This window comes from Schistocerca serialis, chromosome 7, assembly GCF_023864345.2.
Source record: "Schistocerca serialis cubense isolate TAMUIC-IGC-003099 chromosome 7, iqSchSeri2.2, whole genome shotgun sequence".
Classification (NCBI taxonomy): domain Eukaryota; kingdom Metazoa; phylum Arthropoda; class Insecta; order Orthoptera; family Acrididae; genus Schistocerca; species Schistocerca serialis.
This window is the reverse complement of record NC_064644.1, coordinates 596,137,695-596,154,776: the sequence shown is the minus strand read 5'-3', so window position 1 is coordinate 596,154,776 and position 17,082 is coordinate 596,137,695.

The following is a 17,082-nucleotide window of genomic DNA, read 5'->3' as shown; positions in this document are numbered from 1 at the left end:
TGCGAAGTGTGAATTTTGTTCTTATAGAGGTCAAATATACCACTAGTCATTGAAAGTATTCTTGGAGTAACGAATTATTTCGCAAATGGTGAGAGAGTCTTTAAGGTTCCTGTAACTAGCATCATTCTTCGGAGAAGATTCAAAAAGCCGGCTATCCAGAGAAGAAGATCGGCTGTATACACCAAGTAAGTCGACTCGTATAAGAGAGATGGGAAGCTTGCACATACACTTCACACACTCTTAGTAGTCAAAACGTTAAAGCATGTGTGGTTGGTGCTTGGGACCTGTCCTGAGACTGACTTCACTTGCGAGTAGTTTAGACTGGGGAGCCTGTGGTGAAGTTCTTACTGTACCGACAGTGTGGCTTCGAACGTCTGTGACTACTCGTTTGCTAAGGGCACACTTTTTTGGTTTTGGTTTACCAGTCTCGACGTTTGGTATCCTTGTGCGATCTGTCATACAAGTGAGCCAAATTGCTCCTTGGTACGACCAGTGAAAGGGTGCGTCACACACTGAAATCTACCGGGATTTCAGGGCTCTGGTAGAGAGTAAATTGCGATCCGTCTGCCTTATTGCTAGACCGTGAGATTTTTGCATTTATTTCGTTGCCGCGTTCGATTCACATGTGCCGGCTCCACGCCTCACCTCCTCCGCCGCACACGTCCCGCCAGCTGCAAGTCACGTCGTCACATGAAGTAAACAGGGTAACATACTACCGCTCCGGCATTGTCAGGGCGTACAGATCTCAATCGCCACTTGCTCTCAGCTGCACCTGTGTAGAGACACTTCAGTTGATATGATCAATCAAAGTCTGCTCAGCGTCACATCAGTTCTGCTTACGTTGTCCACATTTTTAGGGCCAGAGCAGTTGACCCAATGATCACCTAGTTAAACTTTCTTTGACAACCAGGCGCCACCCAATGGAGTGTTTAATCATCTGTTAGTTGTTCAAGGAATTCAATCTATAGCTTGTTTATTATACTTTATGTCTTGTTTGGTAAAATAAATGTTGTTAGTACACTAAATTTTTCCAACATTCTCAATCAACTAAATAGTCCAAACAAGTTACCTTTCAAGTTACTGTCTGCAGGAACTGAGATAAGAAGCAAAATTTGTTAGTTGAAATGGCTACAGCTTTTAACACATTTGCAGAAGAAATATATCAGAATATTCGCAATTTAAGGCATCAGGCGAAGTAGTTTCATAACACAGAGAAACTAACACAGGGAAACAGGCGAAGTTACGTTCGAAAGTAAACATTTTGGAACTTCCAAAATTGTCATTTAACTGCAGGTAATACTGCTGTATCTATAATTATGTGACGTGATATTTATTTATTATATTATTATACTGGGTGTTCAAGAACAGACCTTCAGGAATTTACAAGTAGTTCCTTCAGTTAGTGCAAGTAGAAACGTTCAAATAAACGTATGTCTGGAAATTTTTCATTTATGAGTTATCCGCTCTGTTTGGCTTTTGAACGTCTATAGGTGTAAAAACGACGTCTGAAGTAATATTATTTCGTAATTATTACTTTACCGCATATTAAAGATGATAAACGTAGCTGATGCTGTAAATATTAACGTCACAAGCAGTCGCTCTTCAATGTACTTACGTCTAGCTTGGAAGTTTTGGTTCCGTTTTGCAATGATTATCATTTCTGTTTCTATCGCTGTCATTCTAGTGAACTGTCGATGTTGTGGATATTGTATCAAAAGCTCTACAGTGAGGCTCTTGCATGATACAAAATCATGCCGCCACCTAATCCTCTCTCTCACACTACACGAACCCGGGTCATTTACGTTTTTCCATGCCACTAAAAGTATTAGAAGGGCAGGAGTAGACCAACACTCTTCCATCGCAACCCCTTCCTTCACGTGCAGAACTACAACGGAAAAATCTCCGCTCTCACAGAGACACTCACCTCGCTGTGTGCAAACGCTGCCGTCATCTGGTCCCGCAACACTCTCAGACAGTTACAGAAAGTACTCGCAAGGAACAATCAGACAGTAACTGTCAGCGAAAATTCCCCCCTAGTGAAAATAATTCTGTCAACACTATCTGAGACTACCAAACTGGCTCAGAGCACGAAAACTCTCAATTGTAAACCTTGCCTCAGGGGCACACCAGTGCACCAGCTTTAGTTTCAGGCAGCCACATTCCATCTTCCAAGTGATTCTGCAACCCGTCGCTTGCTCTTATCAGAAATATATGTCTGAGTGATGCTAAATATAGTTATTTTTACATAAAGAAAAGTATAATCTTCTCAGTAACCTTCAAATCGTTGGCTACACCGTTAATATGAGTTAGTGAATTTACTCATCGCACTTTTAATGACTATGCCTATGGACACTTTCAGAACTCAAATTAATAATCAAACTGATTAATTTAATAAGACAGAAGTTTAAATTGTTGGTGCTGTACTTTTGTACGACGACAATAAAATAAAAACAGTAGATAGTTGGGGGAGTATGAATGAGAACAGTAGCGTATTTAACTTTACAAAATATTGACAAGTTTTATTAATACTTTTGTGAGTACAACTAGCTGATAAATGTTCACAAAAATGACAAACACAAATCAGAAAAGGGATGATGTTTGACTGGCAAAGCATACATTGGGGCAGAAGCTTTACTATTGCTCCCCGAAATTAATCCCTTTTTCAACCCAATATGGCTATCCACTATAACGTCCCTCTCTATTCAAATGTAATCAACTACTGAACCACAAACTGTGGTTCCCCTAGGAACAGGTAGCTGTGAATATCATTTAACAACCCTACGCCGGTGCAGCAGAACTTTACCCTTTCACATTGATTCAGGCAGCAGCAGAGAGTGGCGCGTTGCAGACAAAGAGTGGTAAGCTGCGGCTGCTGTAATGTTCTGACGCATCCACGAAAATTTGCAGATTGTTCAGTATGAGGTGCACCCGTTCGCTGGTCTGGCCAAAACCAATTTGACTCACAGGCACGACAATGCGTGTTGGATTTGTCAAACGTCAGAGACGGCCGGCTTAGGACGCAACATGTGTCCGAGATGATATGCAGTTCCAATGTTGGTACATTTGTAAACTGCCAGTGGCTCTTAGTCCACCGCAAGATACAGACTATAAGTCTCACCCACTAGAGAAAGATCTGAAGTGCTCTGCCAGGGGAGGACCAGAAGGAGGCAAAAAACTGCACCCACTTTCCACCAAGCCTCGGTACGAGAGCCGAGTTATCAGAAACGGAACCGCCCTCAGTTGCACAAAGCAATCTAACTGTTCTCTGTACATTGAACCTCCCCTCTTGACTATTCTGTTGGCCTGGTAGCTTGTCCAGACACAGCAAAGGGGTTCCCACGCTGGACTAGCAAGCCTCCACTTCGCATATCCTGAAAGGAGCCAGCCAACGAGTCCAAATCTCTCTTCTCTGAAAGATGATGATTTTAGACTACAGAAGCGACATTCTCATGGTAAGAGTGGCCATGTTTTCTCAAAAAACATCTACCTAGTCAGGGCCACAGTCTTTCATTTGCGAAGAGATCTAATCTTTAAGGGCGACCATTTCGAATTTCTAATAGAAGGCTGTTAAGCTTCCCAGACAGTCGTGCCCGCGGAATATTTGTTTTTGCCGTTCGCTTGAAGATCCCGGTGACTTCCTGGCGTCAGAGGGGAGAGGGGTGGGGTGGGGGTTACAGTCTTGTCTTCACTAAACACGTACACCAGCCGCCCTGTGCGTTTCATCCCAGCTTCTAACATGAGTACCCACAGAGACTTTCCCTCCGTTTACACAAAAGCTTAGTTTACCGATGCCTCTTCTAAATGGGTTCCTCCACCCACTTTGCGCCAACTGGCCGCCTTCGCGATGGACTGTTGCCTGGCCCAGGTAAAATGTTTTGCGAACAGGCGCCGTTTCGTCCGATCCAAAATGGAAGGAGCAGAGGACTTCAGCCAGAAGTCCTTCTGCAGGTAAGATCCACAGAGCGCTGCTTCCCAGAATCACTCGCACAGCCTGGTCGCTGCACTCAGCATTTATGGCCCCCAATTCTTCTCTCTCTCTCTCTCTCTCTCTCTCTCTCTCTTTTCTCTACGTGGCCTTCAGTATGACCCCTCGGGTACAAGTTGTCTACAGGTTACACATGCAGTTGTAAGAACATTCTACCCACAATTTCATCATCTAAAAAAGTCATAAACCACACATACCAATTGTGGTACTGGGTAACACCGAGATCATGACCTAAAATGTGAACGTTAATCTGCCTGACAATGTTGTTAAAGCGAAAGTGGCGTGCCACAACTTAATCCTCAGACAGCACTAGCTGAGCCGTCCACGTCGTTGCTGCGGCGGCGCGAGTCGGAGGCGGCCTACAGTTGTGTGTGCCCGTGATCCTACTGCTTATAAGTGGCTCGCAACAGTTCGTGTTCACACGTCTGGGCTCACAAGCCCTCTCATCTGTGCTGTGATACCTGTACGATCTGCCACTGCTACCCTCACACTACGACGATGTTGGCGGGCGTCTGTGCTGTTTGGATGTCCAGAACCTCATCTACAGGTGTGAAAATGTTCACTTAAGCACTGGTACCAGCGTCGTTGTACAGCTGATGCAGCACCTCCGACTTGTGCAGCACTTCTCCGAAAAGACCATCCCGCAACTTGAATGGGCACATTTGATCCCTCTCAAGCGCGAGTACATCTCCGTGGCATGGTTGCCTGCTTGCTTCCACGTTCGCATCGCACTGAGACTTTCGGCTGTGAGCATTCCCTATTAAAGGCTAGACACAGTTGGAGCTCTGGCAGGCATGCCACTATGCTATCTGCTACCGGACGACGCTGAAACTATTATCAGTACATCTACTATCCCCCCGATGGCAAATTCCGTCATCAGATCAAAATCGATGTCATCTTACAGGTGTACTACTTTTTTTCGGCAGTGTATATCACTGCACGACATATAATTCAAGAGATATGACACTATAAACACTGAGATGGGCGGAAATATGCCGCATAATCATGAAGTTTTTACACATTTATGACACAAGAAGTATGAATAAAACGCCTTCAGTTAATTGTTTTTCTTATTTTATTAAATTTCGGAACTTTTAAGTCCATCTGCAGGCACAAATCTCCTAACACATAATTTACATTCGTTCTTGAATGATGTGGAATGCGTTTCCTGTTATGAGAAATTTGGAGGTGAAGTTCTGTGTTTCGTGAATCGAGTGCAGAAAATATGCGTTAAACAGTCAAAGAAACAGTAAAAAACTAACCGAACAAACAAAGAAGAACATTTTTTTTTTAATGTTCAAATGTGTGTGGAATCTTATGGGACTCAACTGCTAAGGTCATCAGTCCCTAAGCTTACACACTACTTAACCTAAATTATCCTAAGGACAAACACACACACCCATGCCCGAGGGAGGACTCGAACCTCCGCCGGGACCAGCCGCACAGTCCATGACTGCAACTCCTGAGACCGCTCGGCTTATCCCGCGCGGCGAAGGCGTTATGTTCAAACTTTCTGTGTACTGAATACAGCCACATTCACAGCCTTAAAATATGGACAAAACTGATGGAATTAAAACACATTTATTCTTTACTACTCAGACACTCCTACAATCTGGTTAACTTAAGGAATCCCTGACACCTGGCAGCGCTTTCGATACCTTTCAACTGTTAAGCGCACACAACTGTAAGCGAAAATAGTAGTAGTCTGTAGAGCTGTGAAGAGCCGTTGCCATACAGATGTTTACAGAATCGCGTTGTATCTCCTGGACATGTGGGTAGAAATATTGACTATAATCAACTTCTCAGTTAAATGGTTCAAAGGCCGGCCGGAGTGGCCGAGCGGTTAAAGGTGCTACAGTCTGGAACCGCACGACCGCTACGTCGCAGGTTCGAATCCTGCCTCGGGCATGGATGTGTGTGATGTCCTTAGGTTAGTTAGGTTTAAGTAGTTCTAAGTTCTAGGGGACTTATGACCACAGCAGTTGAGTCCCATAGTGCTCAGAGCCATTTGAACCAGCCAAATGGTTCAAATGGCTCTGAGCACTATGGGACTTAACTTCTGAGGTCATCAGTCCCCTTGAACTTAGAACTACTTAAACCTAACTAACCTAAGGACATGACATACATCCATGCCCGAAGCAGGATTCGAACCTGCGATCGTAGCGGTCACGCGGTTCTAGACTGAAGCGCCTAGAATCGCTCGGCCACACTTCTGAATTAATTTGTATTTTGTATACTATGTTTCTTAATTTGGTTACTGTACTTAGACGTTTATACGTTATGCCTATTTATTTGTACTACTGTTTCATAATTTCTAAGATGTTTTGACAAATACATCGAAATGAATTTTCTTCGATATTATTTTTCTGACAGAAAATTGGCAGAATGAATAGCTGGGCAATGCCGGGTTTATTAGCTAATAACTAGATGAAATCAAGTTTAAAACATTAGGACAGACACGGTTAAAAAGGGAACGGATGACTGTGTCTGTGTTACCACTTAGAAATAATGGGTGACCGAGCCACTCTGTGACACATTAAAATCTCACTCCTAGTATTTTTGAAAAAGTCCAGATAATACGCAAAATCTTAAAATACAAACAGTACTCGCCGTGTTGCCAGTTAAAGGAGAGGCTAGCTCCTGTGTGACTCAGGTCTGCCCTCAGATCATCACATGAAACACACACAGTTACAATATGTCGAATCGACAGTTGTGTTGCCCATCTGTGAGACACTGGGGGCTCCTCGTGACGTAAGAGAGCCGCGTGTCAGTGGGCAACGTCTCACTTTAAATCCTGTATGGGATACTTCTTCCAATCATCGCGATTGGAAGGACGTAAACCACTGTCTCACTGAAAGTTTCACTGAACGCAGCTTATTATTCCTCACTCCAACCCTCTGAGCCTCCCATCGACACATGGTCTTGTATGTCACGTACATAGTAACAGACTTCAGATGGGACTGAACAGCGACCAGAAGGTGGAAGGGAGCAAGCTTACATGGTAGGCGCATCAGCGAGTACATTTCCCAGGATACCGATGTGTCCTGCAATCCAACAGAAAACTATTTCATTTTGCTGCCTTTGCAAGAAAAAGGTTGCCTCCTGCACTTCTTGCAGCATTTGATCTGCTGGTTGCATCTGGCCAATAGCAAGGAGAGCACTGTGAGAATCTGAACAGAAGAGAAATTTCTTGTCATGACGCCGTCTCATTTTTTTTCCACTGCACCGGATAGCAAACAATTCCGCGTAATAAATTGGAGCCGCATCCTCCCGAGGACAATGTCGAGGGACACGACGGAGCAACAGAGAAAATATCCCTGATTACAGCCATCTGTGTAAACAATAATAAAATACAGTGGCGATGTAAAACCTCGTTGAATTTAATTTTAAACATTGGTCTGAGGTACAATTCTTCCCATAAGCAGTGAGTTAGAAAAGTAATCTGGACCTTTTTAGTAGCCTGAGGCATTCCCTATTCTACCAGTGGCTTTCGATCTTAATGCTAGTGTCCAGCTTGACACAGTCAAGTCGTTTAAAAATCCGGGCGTGACGTTGCGTATGTATATGAGGTGGGCTCAACTTTAAAGTTGAAGTTGTAGAAAAATAAAACCATCATCTTAGCATTTGTCTATTTTTTTTTATTAATCCCGTCTCGAAACTTTTTGTATTGACAGGATAGGTGTAAGGGGCACTCAGATGAAAACCGAAGACCCATACCAACGGGACTGTGGGATAGTTTCATTCAAAAGTAATAACTCTGAGACGTTTATACCGCTGGGAGGCAACAAGATCGATTCCTGTTTCACAGAACGCTGACGTTCACTCTTACACTTCCTCATCCAATTGAAGACGACGTCCACTCATATCTTTCTTCATGTCACTAAAGATTTCAAAATCACACGGTGACAGATCCGGGCTGTACGGAGGTTGTTGCAGTATTTCCTGACCACATGGCTGACGCGTAGCGTTCGCTTGTGGGGGCCGTATTTGTCATGCAGCAGGATGATTCCGTCCAACAGCATTCCTGTTTTTTGGGGGGGGGAGGGGGGTTTAGGGCGCACAACTACAGTGGTCATTAGCGCCCAGACTAAATTATGAATGCACTGCGAGGCGCAATGTTAAAACAGTAACTAAAAAGGACAACACTATAAAAGGCACATTAACAGCCAAGGGATTAAAAGGAAACAGCATAATCAAATGTCCTTTGACAGGTTTGTCAAGTTGATAAAACGAAGAACTCGAGCAGCTGCTCCTGGGTCTTCCGCTAAAATTTCATCCAGAGTACATGGCAGGCCAAGATCAATGCGCAGTGTATTAAAATTCGGACAGGACGTTAAAATGTGGCGTACCGTTAGCAATTGCCCACATGGGCAGAACGGCGCCGGCGCAGCTGTCAGCAGATGGCGGTGGTTGAACCGGCAGTGTCCAATCCGTAACAGGGCCAAAACGACCTCCTCCCGCCGAGAAGAGCGTGAAGAGGTCGTCCAAGCCGTGGGGAGAGGTTTCGAGGCCCGAAGCTTGTTTTCAGTAAGTGTAGACCAATTGGCATACCACAGCGATAAAATGCGCTAACGAATGACCCTGCTAAAATCAGATGAAGGCACACAACAAGAAGCTGTCCGAGGCTGAAGGACCGCAGCCTTGGCCGCGGCATCTGCAGCTTCGTTCCCAGGGATACCGACATGGCCAGGAACCCACATAAAGCTAACCGGAGAACCGTCGTCCGCCAGCTGCTGAAGAGAGCGTTGGATCCGGTGCACGAAACGATGAACCGGATACGGATCATTGAGGCTCTGGATGGCGCTCAGGGAATCGGAGCAGATGACATAAGCAGAATTTCGGTGGCGGCAGATGTAAAGAATAGCCTGGTAGAGGGCAAAGAGCTCAGCTGTGAAGACCGAACAATGGCCATGGAGCCGGTATTTGAAACTTTGTGCCCCGACAGTAAAAGAACACCCGACCCCGTCATTGGTCTTAGAGCCATCTGTATAAATGAAGGTCATATTAATGAACTTCGAACGAAGTTCAACAAAACGGGAGTGGTAGACCGAACTGGGGGTAGCCTCCTTTGGGAGCGAGCTGAGGTCAAGGTGAACGCGAACCTGAGCCTGGAGCCAAGGTGGCGTTTGGCTCTCGCCCACTCTAAAGGTTGCAGGGAGTGGAAAATCAAGCTGCTGAAGGAGGCGACGAAAGCGAACTCCAGGGGGGCAGCAGGGCAGATACATACAACCCGTATTGATTGTCGAGAGAGTCGTTAAAAAAGGAACGATAAGACGGGTGGTCTGGCATTGATAATATCCGACAGGCATACCGACAAAGCAGTATATCGCGCCGATAGGTTAGTGGCAATTCACCGGCTTCAGCATGAGGACTCTCGACAGTACTAGTATAGAACGCTCCGATCGCAAGACGTAACCCCCGATGATGTATAGAGCTCAGGCGGCGTAAGATGGACGGCCGTGCAGAGGAGTATACAAAGCTCCCATAATCCAGCTTTGAGCGGACGATCGACCGATACAGACGAAGCAGGACGGTTCAATCCGCTCCCCACGACGTACCGCTGAGAACACGGAGGACACTGATGGAACGGGTACAACGGGCAGCCAAATATGACATGTGGAAACCAGCTAAGTTTCCTGTCAAATGTAAGACCTAAAAATTTTGTTGTCTCCACGAATGGGAGAGCAACGGGACCGAGATGTAAGGACGGTGGGAGAAACTCTTTGTAGCGCTAGAAGTTAATACAGACCGTCTTCTCGGCAGAAAAACGGACGCCACTGGCAACACTCCAGGAGTAAAGACGGTCAAGACAACGCTGAAGACAGCGCTCCAGGAAACATGTACGCTGCGCGCTGCAATAGATGGTAAAATCGTCCACAAAAAGGGAGCCTGGTACATCAGCTGGGAGGCAATCCATTATTGGATTGACCGCTATGGCGAAGAGAGCGACGCTCAAATCTGAGCCCTGAGACACCCCATTCTCCTGGCGAAAGGCGTCGGACAGGACAGAAGCCACACGTACCCTGAACTTGCAATCCATTATAAATGCACAAATAAAAAGAGGGAGGCGACCGCGAAGGCCCCGCATGGTGCGGAGAATGGCCGCCCTCCAACAGGTGTCGTAAGCCTTCTCCAAATCAAAGAACACAGCCACTGTCTGGCGCCTACGAAATCCTCATTGTACATTGGAAAGTAGGCGTCGAGATTCGAGCAGCTAAACCAAACGAGAGTTAACCATTCGTTCCATCACCTTACAGACACAGCTGGTAAGGGAAATGGTTCGATAACTGTAAGGCAAGTGCTTGTCCTTCCCCGGCTTAGGAATCGGGACATCAATAGATTCGCGCCAGCATGTGGGAACATGACCCTCAATCCAGATGCGATTATAAGTACGAAGAAGAAAACCTTTACCCGCAGGAGAAAGGTTCTTCAGCATCTGAATATGAATAGAAACAGGCCGCGGAGCGGAGGACCGTGACCGGACAAGTGCACTTTCGAGTTCCCGCATGGTGAATGAGGCATTATAACTTTCATGATTCGAGGAGCGGAAGTTAGGTGGCCTTGCCTCCACTGCTTGTTTTCGGGGCAGGAAGGCAGGGTGGTAATGAGCGGAGCTCGAAACCTCTGCGAAAAATCGGCCGAAGGCATTGGAGACATCCTAAGGGGCCACAAGGACGTCATTCGCGACCGTCAAGCCAGAAACTGGTGAATGGACCTTAGTGCCAGATAGCCGGCGCAGGCTACCCCAGACAACAGAAGGAGTAAAACTGTTGAAGGAGCTTGTGAAAGCAGCCCAGTTGGCTTTCTTGCTTTCTTTAATAACACGACGACACTGCGCACGTAATCGTTCATAATTAATACAATTCGCCATTGTAGGGTGGCGTTTAAAGGTGCGTAAATCACGTCGACGAGCACGTAGAGCGTCTCTACATGCTGCGGTCCACCAGGGGAGTGGTACGCGACGTGGAGAAGAAGTAGTATGAGGGATGGAATATTCAGCAGCAGTGAGAATGACTTCCGTGAGTTGTGCGACCTGACTATTGCAGCTTGCGAAGTTTTGATCCTGAAATGTCGTCCTGGAAGAGAAGAGTCTCCAGTCGGCTTTGGAGATGTTCCAACTAGCTGAGCATGGAGATGGGGTGTGATGCAGGAGATGGAAGTGGTCGCTCGAATATGTATCAGAAAGAGCGTACCACTCCAACCGTTGTGCAAGTTAGGTAGTACATATAGAGAGGTCTAGATGGGAATAGGTGTGAGTTGCGTCCGAAAGAAAAGTAGGGGCGCCAGTATTGAGGCAGACAAGATTGAGTTGGTTGAAAAGGTCTGCTAACAGGGAGCCTCTCGGGCAGGATGCTGGAGAGCCCCAAAGGGGATGGTGGGCATTGAGGCCTCCAGTCAACAAAAATTGTGCAGGTAGCTGAGCAATAATTTGCATCATGTCTGCCCTAGTAACGGCAGACGACGATGGAGTGTAAACAGTAGAAATGGAAAATGTGAAAGTGGGGAGAGTAATTCTGACGGCAACTTCCTGCAGATCGGAGTGCAATGTGATGGGATTGTAGTAGATATCATCCCGGACCAGCAACATAATCCCTCCATGAGCCAGAATACCTGCCACAGGGGTAGGTCAAAACGCACAGAGGTATAGTGTGCCAAGTCAATTCGATCGCATGGGCGTAACTTCGTTTCCTGGAGAGCTACTACGAGTGGACAGTGCAAGCGTAGCAGCAACTTCAAGTCCTCTCGGTTGGAGCGAATGCCGCGAATATTCCAATGAAGAAGTGCCATCGTGAGAAGAAAAAGAAAAAGGAGAAGGGGTCACCTCGAAGGCCGCTGAGGGCCTGGCTTCGAGCTAGCACTGCTGTCGCTATCAATAGGCGGAGAGTCATCGTCCATTTTTTCAAGAGGTTCGTCGGCCACCATGTTAAGATGGTCGGGAGGGGGAGCTTCCTCCGCTGGTGAACGGCCGGATGTTCGGCTACCAGCGGTGCGACCAGGCGAAACAGATGACGGCCTGGGGCGGCAACCGCTGGGTGGCGCAGGAGAAGAAACGCGCCGTGGCGGAGAAGGAGAACTTTTCTTCCTATGAGCCTTCTTGGAAGGTCGTTTAGTCGAAGTACTGGTCGACGGCTGGGAGTTCAGGGTACGTAAGAAGTCTTCACGGGACGGTTCCTTCTTGAAGGGTCTTAGTCTTGGCAGAAGCTGATGAAGGCGCTTGTGGCTTAGGGGTGACGGTAGGAAGAGGAGACGTTGACCGGGCGATCTTAGCACTGGCCGAACGGGCGACCATAGCGCTATAGATAAGATCGTATGTCTGCGTTGATACCTCCCTGGTAGGCAAAGGAGAGGCGAAACGAGGACGGTACTGTATCTCCCCGCTGGGAGCAGCGTGGGCTCCCTACTAGCAAATAGCTTGCGAGCAGCCGAGGTGGACACTTTCTCTTTGACCCGAATTTCCTGAATACAGCGTTCATCCTTCTAGATGGGACAGTCACGAGAGGACACTGCATGGTCACCCTGACAGTTCACACAACGAGGAGACGGAGGTGGACAGTCACCCTCATGGGCGTCCCTGCCACAAGTGACGCATTTAGCCGCATTAGAACAAGACTGGCGGGTGTGGTTAAAACGCTGACACTGGTAGCAACGCGTAGGTGTCGGGACATAGCGGCGAACAGAAATAACCTCGTAGCCCGCTTTGATGCGCGACGGCAGCTGAACACTATCAAACGTCAAGAAAAGTGTCCGTGTCGGTACAAGGTCATTGTCGACCTTTTTCATGACCCTATGGACAGCCGTCACACCCTGCTCAGCGAGGAAAGACTGAATCTCCTAGTCAGTCAATCCGTCGAGTGATCTAGTAGATACGACACCATGCGGCGAATTCAAAGTGCGGTGAGCCTCCATCCGGACAGGGAACATGTACAGGAGTGTGGCCTGAAGGAGTTTTTCATCTACATCTACATCTACATCTATACTCCGCGAGCCACCTTACGGTGTGTGGCGGAGGGTACTTATTGTACCACTATCTGATCCGCCTTCCCTGTTCCATTCACGAATTGTGCGTGGGAAGAACGACTGCTTGTAAGTCTCCGTATTTGCTCTAATTTCTCGGATCTTTTCGTTGTGATCATTACGCGAGATATATGTGGGCGGTAGTAATATGTTGCCCATCTCTTCCCGGAATGTGCTCTCTCGTAATTTCGATAATAAACCTCTCCGTATTGCGTAACGCCTTTCTTGAAGTGTCCGCCACTGGAGCTTGTTCAGCATCTCCGTAACGCTCTCGCGCTGACTAAATGTCCCCATGACGAATCGCGCTGCTTTTCGCTGGATCATGTCTATCTCTTCTATTAATCCAACCTGGTAAGGGTCCCATACTGATGAGCAATACTCAAGAATCGGACGAACAAGCGTTTTGTAAGCTACTTCTTTCGTCGATGAGTCACATTTTCTTAGAATTCTTCCTATGAATCTCAACCTGGCGCCTGCTTTTCCCACTATTTGTTTTATGTGATCATTCCACTTCAGATCGCTCCGGATAGTAACTCCTAAGTATTTTACGGTCGTTACCGCTTCCAATGATTTACCACCTATGGCATAATCGTACTGGAATGGCTTTCTGCCCCTATGTATGCGCATTATATTACATTTATCTACGTTTAGGAAAAGCTGCCAGCTGTCGCACCATGCATTAATCCTCTGCAGGTCCTCCTGGAGTACGTACGAGTCTTCTGATGTTGCTACTTTCTTGTAGACAACCGTGTCATCTGCAAATAGCCTCACGGAGCTACCGATGTTGTCAACTAAGTCATTTATGTATATTGTAAACAATAAAGGTCCTATCACGCTTCCCTGCGGTACTCCCGAAATTACCTCTACATCTGCAGATTTTGAACCGTTAAGAATGACATGTTGTGTTCTTTCTTCTAGGAAATCCTGAATCCAATCACAAACCTGGTCCGATATTCCGTAAGCTCGTATTTTTTTCACTAAACGTAAGTGCGGAACCGTATCAAATGCCTTCCTGAAGTCCAGGAATACGGCATCAATCTGCTCGCCAGTGTCTACGGCACTGTGAATTTCTTGGGCAAATAGGGCGAGCTGAGTTTCACATGATCTCTGTTTGCGGAATCCATGTTGGTTATGATGAAGGAGATTTGTATTATCTAAGAACGTCATAATACGAGAACACAAAACATGTTCCATTATTCTACAACAGATTGACGTAAGCGAAATAGGCCTATAATTATTCGCATCTGATTTATGACCCTTCTTGAAAATGGGAACGACCTGCGCTTTCTTCCAGTCGCTAGGTACTTTACGTTCTTCCAGCGATCTACGATAAATTGCTGATAGAAAGGGGGCAAGTTCTTTAGCATAATCACTGTAGAATCTTAAGGGTATCTCGTCTGGTCCGGATGCTTTTCCGCTACTAAGTGATAGCAGTTGTTTTTCAATTCCGATATCGTTTATTTCAATATTTTCCATTTTGGCGTCCGTACGACGGCTGAAGTCAGGGACCGTGTTACGATTTTCCGCAGTGAAACAGTTTCGGAACACTGAATTCAGTATTTCTGCCTTTCTTCGGTCGTCCTCTGTTTCGGTGCCATCGTGGTCAACGAGTGACTGAATAGGGGATTTAGATCCGCTTACCGATTTTACATATGACCAAAACTTTTTAGGGTTCTTGTTTAGATTGTTTGCCAATGTTTTATGTTCGAATTCGTTGAATGCTTCTCTCATTGCTCTCTTTACGCTCTTTTTCGCTTCGTTCAGCTTTTCCTTATCAGCTATGATTCGACTACTCTTAAACCTATGATGAAGCTTTCTTTGTTTCCGTAGTACCTTTCGTACTTTTTGTGCCTGAAAGGCACAACAAGGTACCGTTACGCATCCTGGTACAAGGTATGACAGGGCCAGTTATGGCATCTACGCCCTTCTGAATAACGAAAGGGTTCACAGATGAAAAATCCTTTTCGTCCTCAGACCTAGAAACTACGAGGAACTTTGGGGCAGGCGGTAGTACTTTTGTCACTGGTGGCTGGTCAAGTTTCCGTTTTTGGGCAGAAGTCGAAAGAAAAAGAGAAAGCCATTGCGGATGAATCCCCCATGATTGCCAGCGTCTCGGATGGCGCGCTCCTTCCTTGTGGGGACCCTGTCAGAGGGCGCTCCCGCCTTAGGTGAATGTTTACACCCGAGAAACGGACGGAGGGACCAATCGGCATGGTCAGAAGGTATCAGATCAGGCAATCACCCCTCCACGGGCCTGGCCTCTACCAGGGAGTACGCACGGGCCCTACTTGTCTACCCAGGGCGGGGAATTACGCTTTACCCCGTCACCGGCTACGCGTGCGAACGCGCGGTCGGCCTTCAGGCACGCACAGGGAGGAAAGAAGAATAGGAAAAAAAAGGGAGAGAAAGGACAGACTGTCTCAAACGCCGAGGCTAAGACCATAGGGTGGAAAGAAGGCAAGGAGAATATTGCAAGGAGAAGAAGGCAAGGAGGAGAAGGCAAGGTAAAAAGTAAGGAAGACAGTGAGAGAGGGAGAAGGACGAAGAAAGGAAACAAACATAGGAAGGAAGAAACCAGAATAAGCGAAAACCAAAATGAGCACAAATTTAAGTCGTTGAACCGTCCGTCTCCGGACGCAGGTGCAAACTACCCCCTTGAGGCGGGAGGGACTCCTTTTAGTCGCCTCTTACGACGGGCGGGAATATCTCGGGCCTTTTCTTACCCCGGACCCGCAGGGGGGAGCTGGGGTTTTGATTATGGCGCTTCGTAATTTTTGCAAAGTGTGTTCATGGTAATGCGCACTGACTGAGGTTCCACGCTCGGGGACCTCGACGAGAAGAAGGCCCTTGATGTAGAAGGAGGTCATCATGGGCTTACTGGAACTTAACAGCATTCGATTTGTTTGGGGAGGGGGGTGGGAGCGGAGGGAGATGTACGATGTTTCCACTGTTGGTTCTCCCATTTACCGTTGGGCTGTCTGTATGCTGTCGGACGGAGGAACAAGACTGGGTGTGGTTGTGGATCCGTCAGCGGCCGACCGCGTTCTACGAAACAGGAACTGATTGTCTCGTCTCTCAGTGGGATAAATGTCTTAACGTGTGTGGTGACTGCTTATGAATGGTACCATTCCATGGTACCACTTTGGCGGGTGTTCAGTTTTCACTTGGCTGTCCCTCATACAAACTAAAGGGGAGTGTAGAGGAAAACGAAACAAGCAAATAATCCGAATGTAAACACTGATCCTTAAGCCAGTGGTTTCTCTAGTGCTGTATGTTGCCACTGAGAATACGAAGTGCTGATATGTGCTTGAGGACAAACACATTAGAAGTGTTGCGCATGACTAACGTCCATACAGAGGCAGGTTCCAGGATGTCTCTTCATCGGTGCCATGTCAAAAATCGCAGGCATGTGTTGAAAGCATTCACATCCATCCACAGTGTGCTCCCGGTGTTCATAGACACCATCAGTCGGAGCAGAACACACGAACGCTTTCAAATATCGCCACAAAAAGAATCCAGCTGGTTCAGTTTGGGGAACAACACCGCGTATAGATCCTAAACTTGACTCAGGTGGTAGTCATTTCACTCGAGCTACTTCAATTACCCTCGCTTCCCGTCTAACCGAAACAAAACGGAGTCTGTGAGTGAAATGACGCGGAAGCTCTGGGTCCGAAAAACTCTCTCCGTCACCACCGCTATTGTAACTTTTTTGGCGGAACTGAGAATCAAAAAGTGGTTCAAATGGCTCTGAGCACTATGGGACTTAATATCTCAGGTCATCAGTCCCCTAGAACTTAGAACTAGTTAAACCTAACTAACCTAAGGAGATCACACACATTCATGCCCGAGGCAGGATTCGAACCTGCGACCGCAGCAGTCGCGCGGTTCCGGACTGAAGCGCCTAGAACTGCTTAGCCACCGCGGCTGGCACTGAGATTCACCGTGTTGAGATACCAGCCGTCGTACACGGCGAAAGCACAGGTGGCTGTCGGGAATATGCTGCCCGTGAGTGCTTTAAAAAAATCTGAGGAGAAAGTGAAGCATTACTTTTGGAGCACGAAAAGGTGGCCTGTCGATCCCTC